Source organism: Apteryx rowi, unplaced genomic scaffold, assembly GCF_003343035.1.
Source record: "Apteryx rowi isolate R43461 unplaced genomic scaffold, aptRow1 scaffold_28, whole genome shotgun sequence".
Taxonomy (NCBI): Eukaryota; Metazoa; Chordata; class Aves; order Apterygiformes; family Apterygidae; genus Apteryx; species Apteryx rowi.
In genome coordinates this window covers 2,258,968-2,277,850 of record NW_020449196.1, presented here as the reverse complement: position 1 = coordinate 2,277,850, position 18,883 = coordinate 2,258,968, and the positions used below count along the sequence as shown (strand labels likewise).

The following is an 18,883-nucleotide window of genomic DNA, read 5'->3' as shown; positions in this document are numbered from 1 at the left end:
TCTCTGCCCACCTCTCCAGCCTGTCCAGGTCTCTCTGAATGGCAGCACAGCCCTCTGGTGTACCCGCCACTCCTCCCAGTTTTGTATCATCAGCAAACTTGCTGAGGGTGCACTCTGTCCCTTCATGCAGGTCATTGATGAAGAAGTTGAACAAGACTGGACCCAGTACTGACCCCTGGGGGACACCGCTAGCTACAGGCCTCCAACTAGACTCTGTGCCACTGATCACAACTCTCTGAGCTCTGCCATTCAGCCAGTTCTCAATCCTCAATTCCAGGTGTTCACTTTTCAGTCCTTTAGAATGAGAATCAACTCTGTGCATCTTTGACAGTAGGAAAGAAAAACAATTTTTTGTTTTTACTCTGACTAGTTCAGTATGCAGTTACCTTTTATTGATTATTCGCTGCTCTATTTTCTTGCCTCTGCTATTTGGAATGTAAAAAGTATACTTTATTAGTGATATTTGTTGTTTTGTTTCTTTCCAAACTTCACGAAGATGATGGTAGTTCAATTTTTCAGGAGAAAAAGGACCTGGAAAATATTAGTTAGAACAGACTTCTGTTCCCTAGAACTGAATGTTTTATTAAGCCTGTGTGTTTTCAGCAAAGGAAGGCTTTAAATATGCACTGTCTTTTGTTTCTTGAACTTATGTCACTATTTCCAATACTGGTGTCTCAAAAGTAGCCCTGTGAAATAATCATGGGGACACTATCAGTGTTTCATCAATGGAAAGTATTTACATGTGGAGAAAAAAAAAGAGGTAAAAGTAGATTAAGTACTACAGATGTTTTGTTGTTCTAGCATTATATGTTACTTCTAAAAGTATTTTAATTTTGCTTCTATTAGTAAAAACCCATAATCCTTGGTCTCTTTCTCTTAAACCAATTTTTCTTGGATTTGTCATGGGGAATTTCTACAGATTTGGGGACAAAGCTACTTTCTATTGTATGTTACAGATCTGTGTGCTATATTGGACATTACTTAGGTAACATTAGCCAATCAATATTGTAGCAGGAGATCCGACATGTGGTTTGGTTATCTGTTTTGTTTTTGTTTTCTCTTTCCTCTGGCCAGTATTGCCATCTCCTAATGTTTTTAAAAAAAGTTTTGCTTTATTTATTGATTTTTTTAAGAAAAGTTTTTTGCCTTTATTCTTACTTATCTTCTGTGTTTCTTTGCATTTTTAGGATTCATACTTTTTGAGTTATTTTTACATGAGCTTTTCTCCACTATTATTTCAAAAAAGTGTTGAGAGTTTCATGTAATTCCAGGACTCCAGGAACTGGTACTTCAAGAACTCATCAGAAACGCTTGACTTTTGCAAATTGTGGTACTTGATAACAGTAAATAATGGGGCTCTTAGTGGAGTACCTCTAGTTCTATCCTCCACTGTTATTAAAAAGTCTAGATATCAGTCAGCCTTCCCTAAACTGTGTTAAAAATATCTTATGTTACTGAAATATTTGCATTACACAATGTATTCACCTGTGCTCCTTGGTGTATCTTATCATCTCATATTATTTCATAAGTTTGTCTTCGCAAAACACCTCTGTTTCCTTCCCCTTTCCTCTGTGGTAGGGAAGTGTTGTTTTCCCTATTCTACAAATGGAAATTGAAGTGCAGAGAAACTTGAACTTTCCTGTTATCACAAGTAAATTGACAGCATATCATAGGCATCAAATATTCTGCTCATGTTCCTTGTGACTGAACAGTGTGCATGCAACAAGTCCAGTTTCTTTTGGAAAGCGTTGGACTACCTGAAATAGCAACAGTGTGTGGGCGGTTCGGGTGTCTGAGTCCCACTTGCTTGCAGCTCTTGATGAGAGAGTCAGAAAGTAAAGTATGTGTGCAGTAACATTGTGCTTTTTACCAATGACGAATGAAATCAGGACATCCAGAATTTAATGTCTTGATTTCAGACAAGTACAGAAATTCTGTGGGCTTCACCTGGGTCATATTATGAGATAAGAAGAGAAGAAGCAACTGTGGGGAAAAAAATGGACCGATGGTAACTGTAACTAAGCAAGTCCTCTAACAGTTAAAGAGTATGCTTTTTCTTTTCTCCCACCTTCTCAGCATATAGAAGTTATKGATGGGTTTTCCTAAAATTCATATTTTTTTCTATAGATAGGGCCCCCTTTGCCAATTAAAAAAAAGTCTTGAAATTTGTCCTTTTGTCCAAAATACATGTTAAATTATGATTTTATGCTTGTGGCTTCCTGAATTCATCATCATCATAAAAGTAGGCTTGTTGTTATCTATAATTTTAAAAAGTGTTGACAGTATGACTTGTGCAATAGAAGATATGAAGACACTCCCTGCCTTGAAGTGTTTGTGCTCTGTGTGTGTGTCTGCGTACGTGACAGACAAGTGGTTTTATGCTTCACAATCCAAATGTATTCCTCATAAATAATGACGATTCACTTTCTCTTTAGCTTGCACAGCACACAGTTTGTGAATAAGGGCTTTAATGTGTTAGTATCATGACAGAAATTGGTACAAAGCAGTARTGTCACAAACAGGATGATATCAGTGACCCAGCAAAGAGAAACAAGCGCTTTGCATGTTGATATGTTATGTTAAAGGGCAATATTTGGCCCTGTAAGTGCAGGAAAGATGGACTGTTCGTGAAAAGGGCATAAAGAGCTAACCCATATGATCCTTTGTCAGCCTGATTAAATTTAGTGTCAAGTATTCATTCATATGAAAGATGAGAGGCATCACTGTTTATCTAATAAAAAAAGAAGTATCTCTATTTTTCCTCAAGTCTTTTATATGTTAATAGAGGCAAAYGTGAATGTGATCACATAATTTAAATGTGTAAGAAAAAAATATACATCTTTTTGCCAATGGGTTAAAAGTAAGATGTATATGTATTATGCAAAATAATGTAATTTCATTATTAATCATGCTGTTCAAACCATAACTCTTCACAAGACAGTGCTTTTAAACGAATAGAAAATATTGTTATTGGGCCATTTATTACAGAAATCGTTAGGATATTTGGAGACTGATGCCATGTATTTATTTGTATGCTTTAATGTTTGCTTCTACTGCATTATTAATATACAAATAAAAAATTAGAATTCCAAGTGATTTTATTAGCCCTAATTATAAGATGTTAGAGTCTGCTTTTTAATACTGGAGGAAGTCTCAGTGTTTAGAAAAAGGAGTATTACAGATGTAATCTGGAAATAAATGCATGCAGTTACAAGAAAACTGAATTGTGAAATATTTGAACTTCTGTTTAATATTAAAGAGAGGAGAAAAAGTTTGGGTTTCTTTCCCCTCACCCTTCCTACTCTGCCAAATCTGGCTTGCTTAAAACAACTGCTGGGAACTCTGTTTAACGTTATATTTTGCATKCATTTGTGATTTGAAATAAAAAGTCAAATTCGAGACAGACAGTTTGAATGGCATGCTGTCAGTTTGGCTCTTCATGAATTGGCAGTGGTCTCATTTAGGACCTTCAGATATGTGTCTGCCTGGACAGAATGAGAACATTTTGCATGTTCTTCAGAAGACAACCATTCCTTGCTGCCTCACAGTATTCAGTGGTGCATGACAGTTGCCCTTCATTGCTGTCTTCTTAGAACTTAACCTTTGACCGTCCACTTAGTCGCTGTGCAACGGTTGGAGCAGGCCAAGATGTTCATGAATGACGGGCATCGGCCTGCAACGTGCTTGTCATTATCTGACTGTCAAAAGTAGCCTGCCATTGGGCTCCATCAAGGTTTGAAACCTATGTGCAGCAGTCCATATTACTTAAATTCCAAGGCTGTCAACAGGGTGATCAAATGTGCATAAAAAATGTGTGTTGAATACATCTTTGATCATAATATAGGGAGATATTTTTTGCGAGTGTGCTAAATGTATTCATATGACTTTCACAGGGCCAAGAGGTTGAATCTGCTGCCAGGGTAAAAAGTGAACTGTTGTCTCCTGTGGTCTAAGTTTCAAATAGCACAATTTAGATTTGAACAGCTCTGCCAGTTAAACTCTCAGCTTGTCTTGCGTATCCTATCAGCTTTTCAGCCAGCAGTATAAGCAGCAAGATACTAGACCAGTGGTGCCTGAGGTTAGCTGTCAAACTGGAATGTTATTTTGGATCTTGCTGTAATGTAATATTATAGAAGGAGGTCAGGCTGTGTGATTTGTAAAGCAGTTGTGAGAACTTAAAATGGCTGAAATGTTGTTTATTTCAGGTGCATTTTTCCCCCCTCCTTGAAAGAGTCCAAGAGAAGATAGAATTTATCATAATATAGTGAGAAACCTAAGGCAATGTAAAACTGTCATTTCTCCCTCTTGTACAGAATACTGTGCATAAAAGTGCATCACAATTCAATCTGAAAAATTAGTAAGGCTGAAAATCACCAAGTAATAAATGCTTGAGATTAAAAATCTTTAATGGGTAGGCATACTTGTATCTTCTAATAATGAAAGCTAAAGACATTCAGGGCTGAACCTCATCCTCAATTAAATGMATGGGAATTGTACCATTGGCTGAAGTAGGAACATAAGCTTGGTGCATAAGTGAATCACGTATTCAAACTATCATATAATAACAAATACATAGAATTGCTTCATGCTTGAAAGAGTCATAGCCTGCTTTAGCATAATATTTGCTATTTATTTATGCAAAAACCATCTGTAAATGCAGTTTACTGAATTTTAAGTGTCTGTTTTCTCTCAAAAATCCAGTTCCTTTAGATTTAAAATAGTATATCAAAATAATATCACAAAATACGTCAGCTTTAAAAAATTGAGATTCACTAGCTCTTGCTCATAATGGACAACATTTTTTTATCCAAAGCATAAAGTTAGCATTATCTTGCTAATTGGGTATAAAAGCTTTTTCATATTTCAAAAAACTTTTGTGCTATTTCAGTAAAACAATGAAATCATAGAAATATGGTGACTGGTTAGTAATAGCAAATGAGTTATGAAGAGAACACTTTTACTATCTGTGTGTTTTCAGAACCAACTTTCAATTTTTAGAGCTGTGCATTTGAAGAGAGATCTCTTGCAAAGGTCATTATCAATAGAAGAAAACAACTGYGGTGTAGAGATCTTTCAGAAGTCTTTGGTAGTCTTCCTCTTAATCTTCAATTGTTGTTTGAGAACAGTCAGTCCAACTCATTGATTTTAGTCTTTGATAATGCATTAATGTGTGCTTTGGATGAAAAGCAGTATAAAATGCAAGTATTCAGATGTGTGTTTGCATATATAAAAGTGTGTGTGTATGTATATATGCACATACTGTAAATGTACGAAATTAGTTTGACAAGCAAATAGCAGGTCTGCTGTTATACATTGAAATCACTTTCTCATAAAGATATTCTTCTTGTGACTACTAATTGCTGTTGCTAAATTCTGATTGATGTTTTCTTCTTCCTGAGTGATGTGTGTACAAAGTATATTTTGGTGAAGGACTGAATTTTGAAAGTATGTACGTGTAAATACACAAATGTTTACATGCAAATATGCCCATGATAAATAATGAGCAGTTATGTTTGTTGATTGGTCTCTGAACACACAACTATTCTTTTTTGGCCTGCATGATTTAAAAGATGTTACCAAAATGAATATAAAAATCAACCAGGCTTTTTTCCAAAAGAAAGGAATGTTACTTTCCATTTAAGAAAGAAGTTGTACTTTTTTCCACTGTACAAATTGAACTTTAATTTCTAGTGGGAGTTAATTATACTGTTCATAGCCATGTTCTTGGAAAAAGAAATATTTAGAATCTATAAGCACAAATCTAACGTTTCACAAAGTGTGGAGTACCTGCTCTTCTTGCAAACAGAGGCTCTTCTTTTGTCCATTTTGAGGTAACATTTTACACTTTTGTTCAGAAACTGAGCATCGCTATGCAGATTATTAAAAGTGTATTCATACAGTACATTTTTCTAAATTAAAAGAAGTCCTTTTGTGAACAGTGAAAATCCAGCGATTGTGATAAATAAGCAATTTGTGTTTGTGTTCTTGCTCTTGCCCTGTAGATGTTTTTGGTTCATAACTATTTTAAAAGGGTGTGGAGAAACCAGTTTGTTAACGCACACCAAAAAAAAAAAAGTTCCTGTACATAGATGGTTAGGTATTAACAAATAGTGATGTCTTTTGCCATCACTGTCTTAGAATATATAAGGAACAGTGCCAAAAAAGTATCTTCTGACTTTCTTTAGACATTAGAATCAAATGTTTGAAAGTGAAAAGTCAGTGAATAAGGGCAGTTGCAGATAAGCGTCACTATTTTGTACTGTGTTCTGTGTTAAGAGTAATTCTGACTTAAAGGAAAGTGTTTTCATCAAGGAAAGAAAATTCTGAAGTTGTTTTCAGAATTGCAGCAGGTGTACTTGTGTTTTTATTCCAACTTCCAAAAATGTTCAAAAATTGTGAATGTGTACTTGGGAGGTGAAACTTCCATGATCCTCTATAGTGTTAAAGGAGAAATATAAATCTATTACCCCAAATAAATGAGAGAGATACCTTAAGGGAAGTGCTTTGTTGTCACCTACACTCTCTGCAGTACAAATATCAGCTTGTCACAAAGGTTGAGACCTTTGTAGTGCATTCTTTCAGGGTACAAATCTGTCTCTCTTCTGGCTTTAATGCAATAGCTATGAAATATCTGTATTAGGTAAAATAGAGGTTAAGGCACCTTAAGGGCACTGAATTCTTATCTCTTTTTACTAGCAGTGGTGTCAACATGTACTAAAATGTGATGACCTACTCTCCTCTTTGATAAAAGGAAAATGACCTGTCTACTGTGGATGGTGATAGAGTTGCCTGAGGCAGATTGTATTGTCATCTTCTTTAGTATTGGCATGTATAAAAATAAAAAAGGCCAGGATATTTCTGTTTACCATAGAATTATTTGACATTTCTAGCTATTGATAAAATATACTCAAGGGTAGAAAGAAGGAACTGGTTTGTGCTACTAAACAAGGCTGTGAAAAAATGCAGGAATTTTTTTATTGTCTGAGCCCTTGGTATCACAGGACACATGATATGTATCAAGAGATTCCTTCTGATGACTTCAGACACTCCAAGGTTCAAGTTTCGCGTTTAACCCTGCTTTTTATTTGCCTTTGGCCTTCTTATACACAAAAAGCCAACATCTCTTGAGTCATGATCTGAAGTTCTGATATACCTGTATACTATGCAGCATACATGATTTAATCATGCACTTATCTAATTAAGTACTTAATATTCATTATATGGTGAAAATAAATGGTATTCAGTTCAAAGTTGTTTTTTTTTTCTTTTTTGGTAGCATTCCATAGCATTTATGGTTTTGTAACAATTAAGTTAGCAGTAACTTTGGGTAGTCATTTATTATTACTTTGAAAGGTGAAATATATAAATAACTTTGAGAGTTGATTGAAATTGTTGACCTAGTACTAGGTACTTGACCTAGTAGTCTCAAAGTACTAATTGTACTTAAAGCTGTAAGTAATATATCTGTGGCATACTGGTAAATTAAATGTAAGGTGGTCTTCATGCTAATCATAAATCAGACTCAAGAATAAAGGAAACATATTGTTATTCTTTTTGTTAACATTTAAAAATGGAGTATGATTCAGGAGTGCTTTGTGCTTTGCAAGGGTGGTGATGAAATGCAGAAATTTCTTCTTGTGTGAGTTCCTTGAATAATAGCTTTTGTCTTTGATTTGGATGCTCAGAGACYTCTGAAATGAGAGGATGAAACAGGTCCATAAGATAGGGTTGTTTATGGCATCCTATTAGAAGATAAGAGCAGTGGCTGTTACCACTGCTTTCCTAGGAGCTTTATGGGCCCTGCGCCTGAATTGCTMACTCTCTCTTGGAACATGAGCTGAAGTCTTGCAATTCTTGACAGCTCCTGTTATATGACTAAAATATACTGCACAAAAGACTACTGGTTTTTTAACACTGCAAGTCTGTGCAATCTTTCCATCATTTGTTACTTATTAATAAAAAGAAGCCTGAACATCTGAGAGAATAAGTCAGTAGTTTGTTAAAATAATGAAAATGTACAAAGCTAACTTTATAGAGCATACTTCGAAACCTCAAAAATAAATGATTAATTAAAAATCTAGCCTCTTCAGTGGGCAACTTTGGTGCTTGCTGACTACTGTTCAAAAAGAAAGTTTTATTATTACATCAGTCAAACTCCACTAGATGTGAAACTGACTTTCATGTTTTAGGCTTAAGTGGACCAAACTCATAATTTTTCTTGTTACACCAAAGTCTGCGGAAGGCTTAAAAGGCCAAAACGTGCACATTTTGGAGAGCAAAGCTATGATATCCATAAGAGAAAAAGAAAAAGTTTCTTTAAAAGGCATGGAAGCCATTGAATGAAAGTATGGAAAGCATATGCCTCAGTCTAGTTTCTGCAGTTTGCAAGTGAAACTCATTAAACTATGTTCTAAAGCTCTAAGCATCCATAAAAAGGTAGAAATCTGTTGGTATTGGGCTGAATTGCAGTAGAATGAGATGAAACTAGAAAGTCAATATTAATTCTTACTTTAATTAGATCAATGAGGTGGACCTTGTGTGATTCTGAAAATTCAGGCATTATATTAGGCTTTTGAAGCCTAAACAAGTTCATTTCTATTTCCCAGAATTATTTAGAAAATCTNAAAAAAAAAAAAAAAAAAAAAAAAGGAAAAGAGGAGATAACTGTAGGCACTCAATTAGAATGACCATAAGCAGACACAATTCTTTGCAGCTTGATGAAATAATATGTTCTTATACACAAGTAATTTTGCCCCCAAAGTCCATAATTTCCTTGGAGGTTGATGCAATGTCATCGTGTCGGTTGCTGTAAAACTGACTTTCCTACCAATGGAAAGGATGTTGAGCATGATGAGCTGATGAGTTAAATCAACCTTATTTTGAACTTTTTAAAGTGTAGGAATATCAGTAGAAATACCAGTTTAGTTCTTCTATCTTTCTGTACTGTTATCAAGTGATACATGAATTAAAAGGAAAAGAACAAGGAAAGTCTCAAGAATTAGAATTATTCAAGTGTTGTAGGAATRTTTCTAATGATTTTCTAGAAAGCTAGTAGCTAGATACAAAGAAAAGCTTTTTCTTTATAAAACCTTTCTCTTTCAATTTCTAAATTTATATAGGATTCAGTGGTACATTGGCTCTTATCTGAATGGCCCTCATTTTACATGATTTTGTCATTTAAGGACTGTTAAGAAATTTGCGTTAGCAAGCCTATTTGTTTATGATAATTATCTTTGTTCATAATCAGTGTGGTTTTTTTTCTTTTAAATACTTTTATTCCAAGGAATTTAAGTCAAGAACTGGAGATAATTCAATTCTTAAGAGTAATACTTAAGAATAAAGTCAGTAGTGGAGACGGGCAATGAGTGATGAGGGACAAAATAAGAACTCAGCAAATTGGGACTTGCTGGAAGATGGTAAAATATTAAGGCAATGTGGTATTTATTTTTTGAGGAAGACTAAATAAGCAGAAAAGTGGCACAAAACTGAGTGATGGAGAATCAATAAAACATGAATTAAAAAGTCAAACACCTAGTGGATTCCAGTGTAATATCCTAGCATTTATTTGACAGGAATGTAATCAGTGACTGTTAGGTAAAATGTGTATAAATAAATGTATGTGTGTGTATTGCTGTCTAAAAGATTATAGTAAAATCTTCTGAAAAGGAGCTATTTACTGTATGGACATTTCATGGGCTAAGACTTTCCAACTCTTATTAACGTGACTGTGGAGTGTAGGTTGTGACTGCTGTGCCAGAGAGAAGTCTCCAGCAGCCTAAGCAGAAGAACTTTTGCTCCCTCCTCCTTATTCCCCTCTCCTTAAGTGAGATAGGAGGTATTTTTTAGAGAGGGAGAGTTGTGGTAATGTGGCTCTCTATATTCAGATGAGTGAGTTGGGCTGCTTGCAATGGAAGTTTAGTGCTTTTTTAAAGATAGCAAACATTCTTTTGACTGGGTGACTTAATTCTTGTTTTACGAAAAGTAGTGAGCAAGAGCAATTAACTAACACTTTGAAAAAACAAAATGGAAAGGTTTTTTTTAAAGCACGTAATGTTGACAAAGCTACAATAAAAATAATGTCCAAATACTTTGGGAGAGTATGCTGCCTTCTCATGGGTAAGCACTTGCCAGGACTCAGTTATTCTAAGTACTTTAGAGAGGTACCTGGATGGAAAAGTCTGTACCACCCTGTCAGATTGTTTAGGCCCTTATCACTTATTTTTAAAAAATCTCCTTTACATATGGAATCTTCTCTATTCTTGTGACCCTGTGCCTAATCTTCTCTCCTTTCTAATTTAATTTGGGAATTTCAAATTTCATCTGCATGTGCAAAATTGCAGAGCTTTGCATGCACAGTAAAAGTTCAGTGACTTCTTGACAGTACCAGACAGGCTGGCTGCACRTGTGGCATGGCTATTGCCCATGCATAATATATTCAGTCATACTGTGCATATGCAGTGACACAATAAGCAAAGGGGAATGAAGGATCCCTGCGGATGGAGTCTGGGAGAGAACTCTTGTCTCGCTGTCAGATGTGTTTGCCTCTTCCTAACTCCCTCTAGATCTTTCTTCCTGAGCTCTATGCCAACTGCAGCATCTTCCCCATCTGGTCAGTATCCTGCAGCTGGACCACACCTCAACCTCTTCTGTAGTCTCTAGCTGGCAAGTTAGTGCAAGATGGATGGCATTTCCCTAGGGAGCCTTTATAAAAAAATCTCTGTGCTTGCTCATATGATCAGCATTTAGTATTTTCCTGTTAATAAATTAGCACTGTTTACAGAACAACTCACCTGGTGTTTTGACTGCAGAAATTTTTTATTGGATGACTTAGTGCCTTATATTCCAAATGTTAGGGCTTTTATTGTGATTACTTTTAGAAACATGCCAGACTTCTTGGATAATGCTATCGTGTTACTCAGTTGTGTGTGTGTAGTATGCCATGTAATTTTCTGTGCTTCTACAGATAATTTCTAGGCATTATTACATATACACTAATAAAATGTTAAGCTATCTGAAGAAATTAAAAGATTCTTAACTAAGACCACTAAAGCTCTCAAATTAAAAAGTTCACCTCAATGTATGTTCTGATGTGAGCATCGCTGTTGCAGCCTCTATTCTGGGACCACATGGTATCTGTAAGCATTAACAAGAAGCCTTAGAGAACTTCTCTGACAGCCAGTATAGCTTTATGACATTATGCCAGCAAAATTGTATGTGTCACATTTGTAGCTACATACCATGGAAAAATATAGTACATTTTGCTAACTGTAGTACTGAGGCGGGTATAGTGACCTGATGCCATGTTGCACCTATTTCTGTATCATACTAAACAGCATTTTTTCTTTCATCTATTTCTCATTAAATTAATAAATCAAGTAGTTTTTTCAAGTATGTTTTAATCATGAACTAAGTGGATAAAATACAATCTAAATTTTGGCTCGTTACCAGTGTTTATCAGTGATGAAAAATTACAGATTAACCAGTGTTTCTATAATCGGAACATTTTACACGATGGATATATTGTTACAGTTGTCGTTTTAGTTCTGATTATTACTCAGTATGTCTGTTGCAATTTTCTCATTTACAGCTGTTATTGAACTCCATAAGTAATAGATGGAATTACTTGGTCCACCATTTATTTTATGAATAGCCTCCAGAAACATTAGTGTTAATAATATTATCCACTTCATGCACACAACAGTTGATAATATGAAGAGATGAATACTACTTTGCACTGTTTAAATCTTATTGGAATGAGATCTATAGATCTAGCGCATTTTTTGGTGGCTAATACAGTTTTAAGATCATCTGGTGAATTTTAAAAATGCGGAAAGAAAAGGTCTGTTCTAAGCTAACTGATTGAAACTACTGTGACATCTAATATATTAATAAAATGATTTACACTCAAAATCATATTTTTTTAAACCAAGAGGAAGATATCCCTTTTAACAGAAAGAAGTTGGGGTGTCTACTGTTTAACTTTTTAGTAAAAGGGTTGTATTCTGCTAATAATATGAAATAGGTGGATAAACTTTAATTTTGGTGTCTTTGCTGAGGAGCAAGAAAGTATACTTGAGATGCAGACGTTACATTAAACATAGCTAAACTACATTTTCCAGTCTGGTAAATAAGACACAAAGCTCCACTCGAATAGGAAGAATAGCACCCTGTAAAGGAAATAAAGTAAGGCCATGTCCCAGGTACTGCTTCTCTTCTCAGTTTAGTGATTTTGAAAGTTTCTTACTTTTTTCTCACTTTTCATTTCATAAATGTAGATTTTAGGCACCTGAAAAAGAATTCTGACTCTTCTTTCAGAATCAGCTGTTGTTTTAGTGGTATTTGGTTTTTTGAAGAAGCAGACGGGGGGAGGTGTATGCACACACGTGCATGTGTCCACGTATGTGTGTGTTTCTTGCAGATTCATGGTATTAGAATTGTGTACTTGAGGATGAAACAAGTCTGGACTGCCACTGTAAAGCAGGATTTGAAGATTTCTACAGGGAAATATATCAGGCTGTAAAATTCTGGTTTATGTTTAGATTTCCCTAGTTGCCATTATTAGTTGGGGAAGATGGTAAATAAGTAACTTTGGGACTCCTTCTATTTTCCTACAGCATTTGTCCTTTTACCCCAGTCTTTTGATTCACCTTTTCTTTTGCTTATAAGAGGAAAAACTAACCAAGTATCCTTGAAGCACAAGTTATTTTTGCTTTTCATAGATCCCTTGTATCAGAAAGTAGGTGTTGATCAGATTTTGGATAAGTGGAAATAAATGACTTTTAGCCAGTCAGCTTCCTAACTCTTGTCCTCTATCTGCTTTTTAGGCTTAGAGCAACATAGGAAGGCTAGCTTTTGTAAACCTCAGAGGAAAATTTTTTGTACACACACTCACGTACACACACTCACGTGTGTGTGTGTGTGTATATTTATTTATTTATTTATTTATTTCCTTTCTATTTTCTGATAATTCTGATTGTATGAAGGAGAAATTCCTTGGCCTGTTCCTCCTGATTAGGCAGGGATTTCTGAGTCTGTTCTGTTTGGAGTGGTAAAAATACAGGTGCAACTTTTGAAAATGCTGTCGTGTTACATATAGTAAGGATGTGCTTTGACTTCATGAAAGTTCATTAGAATATTAATTCAGTACATACAGAAACCATATGTTACAATCAAGAATATTTCTTTTTTTTCCCCCTCAGAATACATAGGAATTTAAACAGAAAAACCCCAATTAATGTCATTTAAACGTTATGCTGTTAGAGTCAGAGGAAGTAAAGTTCAAGCTTCTGACATCAGTATTTAAGTATGTACTACAAGAATAGTAGTTTCGATGTTTTGCTGTGCCAAGACAAGTTTGGTAGGTAGAGGCAATATATTTTAGACCAACTGTCATCATTAGAAAAGTTATGTAAGGCTGAAGAAGGGCTTGTGTGTCCAAAAGCTAGTGTGACCCCCTTCCCCCTTCCCCCCCCCCCCCCACACACATGCAGAAGCATTCCAGGTGATCTTATAGAAGACCCATACCTACAACCATCATCTCGCCTGGACCCTCAAACCATCATGGCTACTAAAGCACAAAATATTCTGGGATTGGTCGTGTCCCTGCCCCCCCCCCCAAATGTGTACTTTGTGATAGACAAGATGCGCTATGCAAACTAGTTGGTCTTTGTTGCTGAAGTCATCTCTTGTCCAGCTCTACTGACCTCAAAAGAACTCTTTGAAAGATAATTTTGGCATCTTCAGTCTTGAGTTTTTCATGTAATTTTTTAATGATATTTTTAACTGTGTAGTTATATGGTTTAACTGAGTGTGTGCAGTAAACKGTGTATACATTTACCCTCATCTAGTGTATTCTTTGAATAAATAAAATACCTACCTAGTCTTCCTGCCATTAAAGAGATCCCTTCATAGTTGTGTATTCACTAATCTCTTAGAATTACTGATAGGTTGTCACTGGAACTCTACGCACTCTGAGCTGTGTTTTGTTTTAGGGGTTCATAATAAGCAATGATCTGTTAGATGTTTGGTCTGGTCAGAAGACTGCAGAAAGCAGTCTGGTATTTTGCCTCTAGTTCCAGATAGTATGCATGCACGCACTCACGCTTTGCCTCCAAACAGTTGTAGAATATTGTCATCTTCTTTCTTAAGAGATCATATTAGCTATTATTTATTAGGGGCCAACTATAGTTCTGTTGTAAAGTTAATTTACTTCTGAGATTTATGTGATTGTTTTTTCAAAAATGTACTTAGGCCTTGTTTAAAAATTATGTAACATATAAGAAATAAAGAACGGCACACAATTGGTATTTTAGCAGAATAATTTTGATATCTTCAGTGGTTTCTTTGGTTACTCTATCAGTCCTTTTCACAGATTTTTGCTTACTGTAGAAAAATTACATCAAATGCAGGATAACAGTACACTGTCAAACTAAGAATGTTTTATATGGACAGCATTAGACAGGAGCAGAAAGATCCAGTGCACTAATAGGCACGCTCACATGAGCTACCTAGTCCACTGACAGTTTTTTCCTTTGTTCTCCCTATCGACCCACTTTCTGCCAGTGATTTGTGACACATTTTGCAAGAGATCAAATAAGCCCTGACACCTGATTGCAGTGTAGTGCTTGTTTACAGTTGCATTTTTGAAGGACCTCTAGACAAGATGGAAGGTTTGACTTAAAGTAATTAAATTTGCATCTGGTCTATGACAGGAATTTTCTTATGTATGCATCCTGTTGAGCAACTTTTACCATAATTGGCCATGAAGTACCAAAGAAAGATGTAGGTAGACAAAATCATTGTTGCCTACTACTAAAATCTGTCATTGTATTTCCTAAGGACTGGCTTGTACCTGGGTTGCGCTTGGTTCTTTGAAATGTAGGAATGGCTACCTTTCTTTGGAAGGGGGAAGAGTGAGTCTTCAAAAGCATCAGACCTTTCTCTAGGTTCTCTCATGCTACCTGAGTGAGGTTTGACTTTTAAAATGCCTGTAGTTGCACTAATCCCARTTGCAGTTACCTGCCTTTTTTTGACTTGTCTACCTTTGTCTACCTTTGTCACTGGGCAGTTTCCTCCACTTTTTGACGGTTGTATATATAGCTGGGCACTGAACCAATTTACTTTTCATTCCTAATCTTGATTCTCTTGGTCATTAAAGGGAGATCTGGTGTGAGGTGATGTAGCTCTCCTGAAATCACTAGTGTTGTACTCCCTTCGGTTGGATTTAAATTTGACCGAATGTTACATCTGCACAGATCATTATTTTATGCTAGTCTGCATTCATTTATATGCTAGTTAAGGAACAATAACAAATACTTGATTGGAATTATTCATCTGAGGGTGTCTTAGTGCTTTTTCAAGTCTTAAAACAGTCTTGGAGGAAGGTAGAGGCCTGGAGAAATAAGCCTCAAGAAAACTGAGTGATTTGATCATCTGCAAATAGCACATTAGCACTGGAATTATGACTCCAGGTCTGTACCAACCATTACAGACTGCAAAAACTGGCTGTAARTTACTGCAAAAATACAGTGGAAAGTGGGGTGTTTTGTGTGTGGGTTTTTTTGTTTTTGTTTTTTTTTCCTCTTTCAGCCATGTGTTACCATAGCAGTACATTAAATGTTCAGTTGTCTTTTCAGGGATAACAGTGGAAGTTTTGGAATGGGCTTTGGTAAGAATTGGATATAACTTGAACTGTATATTTTGCTTGTTAGTTTACCAATAGATTAAAAAAAACTTTTAGCATTAAAGTTTCAGTTAGTATCCCACAGTGTTCTTCATTTTACAAAGGCATTTTGAGGCCCTGAGATAATCTGAGTCTCTGTTGTTCTAGGTACTGCACAAATAGTCTTTCCCAGAAGTTTATGTGTAAAGTGCTGATGTGATTAAATGTGGAATAGTGTTTATTTTATTTTTTTTATATGTCTAGATGAAGGCAACTCAAAATCACTGCTTTTTTTCTTTTTTATTGTCACTTCAGCTATTTGCTTTGGATGAATAAGCACTGGATTGCCATTAGATTGGCAGAACTCTCTTTAAAATCACTTTCTACTAGAACCCTATGCACGCAACGTAGACTCATTAATTTTTTTTAAGCAAACATTTTATTTTGAGAAGTACTTCTTTGTGCATATCCAGTTCATCACAAATTTGTTAATAGCCTGATGTTGGTAGCAAACTTTTCTAAACATGTAATTTTGAAGCCACTATCTACTCTCAGGACAGTACTAAACTACCACTGAATTATCAAGTTGAATGTCTTTACTGAGATGCCCTCTAACTGTATATGATTCCCAGGATTCTCATGTTACATACCAACATTAGAATCTTTTTTTCTTTTAATGTTATAAAGGTCAGTGCAATTTCTTACAAGTCAGATGGCAACCAAGGCACACTGTATAACAGACTGAAGATATGTGAGGTTCTTTTCTTCTTGTATCATTTCAAATTTGAACCCTCATTTGAATGATAAATTAAGCTGAGTTTGGCTAAAAGCATTCTCTATTTGAATTTAAAAACTAAAGAAGTATTTTTAATTGCTTTGAATTTGCCATAATTAATTCTTACCTACTATGTGTGGTATATTATGGCCAAATGTGCCTGAAATGGGTGTTGTAACATACTGCCTAATTGCTGTTGCTGAGATTTCTCCTATTAGTGAGATTTTAAGTAACATGCCATGATGTTCACCTGATACCATTTAAAGTGGTTTTATGAGGACCAAGAATTATTTGTGTCTTGCATGACCTGTCCTTACTGCTACTTTTGAGTACAACATAGGTTAGAAGAAGTAATTATTTTCAGCCCACTGACTGCAAGCAAGATTAATAGCTTMTGAAAGGGCTGTAATGAAAGCCTGACCCAACTGGCTTTTGTATTATTCTTTGTTTATCCTACTCTCATCTCTATCACCTTTGGGCTACAACAAAACATAATTTATGTTAGCAGTGTTTTGTAGAAGGTCAAAGGTCATATTTTTAATGAGGGTAGGCCTGATTGGGATTCAGGTTTAAAAATGTTGTGCTGTAGAGGACAGTCAACAAAGTTCATGCAAATAATGTGATTGCAGGAAGATGCGAGAAGACCCGATATTTAACAGGAAATGGACCCGATGTTTAACAGGAAATAAAACAACTTTTTTTTACTAGATGTTAATAAAGTTCAATTAGAAGAAGTTAAATAACTAGAAAGTGTGATTTGAAAAAAATACCAGTATTGTGATGGTACGATCAAGTCAGCCTTCATAGTTTCACCGGACCAGTGGCTCCTTTGTACTGAACAAAATATTTTCTAGATAATTTCGTTTTTGATGCAGTTTGCTAAAAACAACTTTATAAATGTCTTATTTTTGGTTTGTGCAGTGCAGCAAAACTGAAATGACCACCTGTGCTTGTTCCAAGAATAAATATTCTGTAAAGTCCAACTTTTGTAAGGCAACAGTTGCATCAAGTTGAAGCACAGTTTGTCAGATTGAGCAGTGCTGTTTATTAGTGGTATGTTCATCTTAGTAAAGTGCAACTTTTGAGTGTGTTATGCTTTAGTGATAGACATTGCTGTCAGATTTGTTTGTTGGATAAGATTAATATTAGAATTTACTGTATTAAATAAAAGAATTTTTGTCAGAAAATACCTTCTCATAGAAGCCAAATTTTTGAAGTAGGTTATAATTTAGAGGGAACTTTAGCAAAAGCAAAAAAAAAGAGAGAATTTTAGCAGGTGCAGGAGGAAGTTTTTGGGGTAAGAGAGGAAGAAGAAGGGAAAGAGTTCACTCAGAGTAGTCAAAAGCTGATTTGAAAGAAGTTCTTGGATTTGGGTTTTCAGCATTCAAATACCCTGTGTGGCTTTTGCTTACTATGAAAGCCCACTCTTGTCTTTCATTTGTGCAAAGTAAGTATAGATGAGAATGGTGGAATGGGCCACTAGTTATTTACAGTCAAATTATCTTTTACAGGAAAAAAAAATCAAAATCTGAGCCTTTATATGTTGGTTTTTGCCATTTAAAAAGTTCTATGTTAGAATAGAAAGTAATTGTTAGCTTTCACATATTGCAGCATGATAACTGATGGTAAATGATGACTACTTAATGGTAACCACTATGTGCAAAACCGTAAGGGATATAGGGTTTACTTTGTGTAGGGTTTCATTAGAAAAGTTTCAGCTGGCCGCAGTCTAGACTACACAAACACTGTAAAATCTTTGGAGAAGAGCTGTGGTAATGCTTTTTCCTCAGATTTTTGCACTATACTCTGTATATGATGCAGCATCATAATTAAATACCCCCATCATGCCCCTGTATGGGGTGATGTTTTTATGTCGTGGTGAGATGCGAAGCTTATTGAGACCCAACTGTAGTAATTTGAGCGTTGGGTTTCTTAAGCCCGCCAGCCCTTAGCCCTCCAGCCTTACCTGCCTGCCTGCGCACACAGGTCAGCCTCTGGGGGCTGTCCCCCCCAGTGCCGCTCGGTGCTGCCGTCTCGCTGCCTCCCTCCCGCAGCCCTCCCCTGTGCCTTGGCGCTCCGCTGTCTGCRGGCGAGCAACAGAATCACACAGTTACTGTAAAGCAACATAATGTTGGGACTCCCCTTCTTTTCTTCAGTGTCAATAGGTCTTGAACTATTAATGCAAATCTTCAAAATGATTCTCTTAAATCTACACTTGTTTTACATTATTTTATAATTAAGTTGTAGTGTTTAAAGAGAAGAAAGAAATGAAAGTTTTCAAGTGATTAAATATTAATTTAATTCACATTTAACCCTAATTTACATTAAGGATGTTAACTGAAAGGCAGATCTTTTGAATTCAACGTTTTCATTTCTTTCTAGCCTCATTGATGAATAGCTGGTTCTTGTCATATGTTCATAAAGGTTGATGGTCCACTGGGATAGAA

At 35.6% G+C, this 18,883-nt stretch overlaps 1 protein-coding gene across 10 annotated transcripts in view; it reads left to right on the top strand.

The window, feature by feature from the left end:
• FTO (FTO, alpha-ketoglutarate dependent dioxygenase) overlaps positions 1-18,883 on the top strand; it is a 270,893-nt gene that overhangs the window by 11,257 nt on the left and 240,753 nt on the right. The window lies entirely within an intron of this gene.